Source organism: Penaeus vannamei, chromosome 26, assembly GCF_042767895.1.
Source record: "Penaeus vannamei isolate JL-2024 chromosome 26, ASM4276789v1, whole genome shotgun sequence".
Classification (NCBI taxonomy): Eukaryota; Metazoa; Arthropoda; class Malacostraca; order Decapoda; family Penaeidae; genus Penaeus; species Penaeus vannamei.
In genome coordinates, this window is record NC_091574.1 from 34526876 (window position 1) to 34529375 (window position 2500).

Here is a 2500-nt window from a genome sequence, read left to right on the forward strand (position 1 = left end):
CGCCCACTCTCTCTCTCTCTCTCTCTCTGCTCTTTTCACTCCAGTTTTTCTTTGCTGTCACTCTCTTTCTATTTCTTTCTCTCTCTTTCTCTTTCTCTTTCTCTTTCTCTCTCTCTTCTCTCTCTCTCTCTCTCTCTCTCTCTCTCTCTCTCTCTCTCTCTCTCTCTCTCTCTCTCTCTCTCTCTCTCTCTCTCTCTCTCTCTCTCTCTCTCTCTCTCTCTCTCTCTCTCTCTCTCTCTCTCTCTCTCTCTCTCTCTCTCTCTCTCTCTCTCTCTCTCTCTCTCTCTCTCTCCCTCTCTCTTCCTGTCCCTCTCCCTCTCCCTCTCCCTCTCCCTCTCCCTCTCCCTCTCCCTCTCCCTCTCCCTCTCCCTCTCCCTCTCTTTCCCCCTTCATTCTCTCTCTCCTCTTCACTCCCCTTCTCACTCTCTCACTTTCCTTCTCTCTCTCAGTCTCCTTCCCCTCCTCCTCCTTCTCTTTCTCTCTTTCTCTCTCCCTCCTCCTCCTCCTCCCACCCCTTTTCTCCCCTCGCCCTCCTCCCTCTTTCACTTCCTTTAAGCCCACAAGCACACACACATCTTTACCAGATACAAATTTCCCCGCTCGCCTTCTCCCACGCACCAACAGGCATCTCCCCCTGCCACGCGCGTTCATTTCCACTCCCACTCACGCCCCCGCCACGCGTTCCAGAACTCTCCTTCCTCATCTCTTCGCCTGCTTCTATCCCTTCCTCGCCCCCGGCCCGCGAACTCGCCGAAACAACGCCCTTAGCCTCCGCCCGAAGTTCCCAACGAAATCCAGCGCCGCCGACGGTCTACTTCCAGGCGCGATCGCATGCGGTCCCGCGTTCATGGGGCCTTATCATCTGCGATCGGGTCGTCGGGTTCATTATAATTGGCAACGATGAGGATATTAAGGTAATTAAATTCCTATCGGTGAGGAACGTGATTGGGTAATCGTGACTGCGGTGTTACAAACGACGAGGGATCGCGTGGGGGGGGGGGGGGGGGTGCACTGGTAGCATGGAGAAGAGATGCAGCGGAAGGGGATCACTTGCGATGGAAGGGATAAGTAATATCGCGAGAGTGAAAGCAGAAGAGGGAGGGAGAGAAGGATAGATAACAAGGGAATGAGGCAGAGTTGGGGAGAAAGGGGGAATGAGGGCGGGAGGAAAGGAAATAGGGGGAGGGAGAGAGGGAAGAGAATAATGGGGAAGGAGAGAGGGAGGGGAATAGGGGAGAGGGAGAGGGAGAGGGGAGGAGGGAAGGGAAGAAGGAGAGAGAGAAACACAGACAGAGACACACACGCGCGCGCGCACAGAAAGAGAGTGAGTGAGAGAGAGAGAGAGAGAGAGAGAGATTGCACCATGCACCTCAAATATTCCAACGGCGCTAACTCCCTCTCCCTCCCTCTCACCACACACCATTAGCGCCCCTTTTCCTTCCAACCTGTCCCTCCTGGCAACAAGACCCCTAATCGAAGACACTGGAAAGAGGCACCGCGTCGAGGCTGAGGCTAGGTGGTGTTGTAACCGCCCACCCTTCCCGACTCTCGACGACCCCGCATGTTCTTGAGGGGTCGCACTCCGCCAGGCGCGACGAACGACCCCCCGGTGTAAATTCGTTACATGCCTTTCTCGCTCCAGAGAGAAAAAAACACATCGCGTCCGATTTCCTCGATTCCTCCTCTAAAGTAGTTCGCCGCGACGGGCGCTGCGCGGCCCTGCTCTCCATCGTCCGTCCTGAGCCCTTGCGACGGGGAGCCTCATCAGACCCCTTCGTCGCGGGATCCGCCCACGCCGAAAGCGCCGCACGTCTTGTTTTATCGCCCATCATCATCAGAAACGGTTTCAATTTGATGCGAGTGTTGCTGGGGCGAGGCACTGAGGGACAGTGACTGGCTGCGCGGCCAACGCTCTTTACATACGTCTAGCCACTGTCTGGCCTTTAGTACATGAGAGCAAGGCCTGTCTGAGCGCGATCGCATTGCTAGTTCTGCATGCATGTTTCTCCCTCTTCCTCTTCTTGGTTATTTGATCATATGGTTGGGAAAAAGGCAAACCGTTTATCAAGCGTGGCCCATACTAATGCCCTTTCTGGCAATCCAAGCTAACCCCTTCGTCTTGTGGCATTAGACGTCATTACTTGCAATTGCTGGAATTCCGGTGAATTTGGTTACGTATTACCAGCTTTGATTAAGAGTTAATATCCATTGAGTGAACTTTTTAATCGTGATTATTTATTCACTTGGTTCTTTACTTCAACTTAGACGCACGCGTGTGACGTCCGGCTTATTACTACCTATCTGTCTCCCGCTTCGGCCGGTATAATGGCAGCCCGGCCGCGAATTGATTGCGGGCGCCGAGGGCCGCGGGCACTCAGGACGGCCCCACGTGCACCAGTCGCCAAGAATCAGCTGATCGGCGCGGTCACGTGGTCCCCGCCCAACTCGCGCTCCTCCAATCAGGGAGCGCCGTTCCCCTCAGCCTGCGGCCCCACCGAGG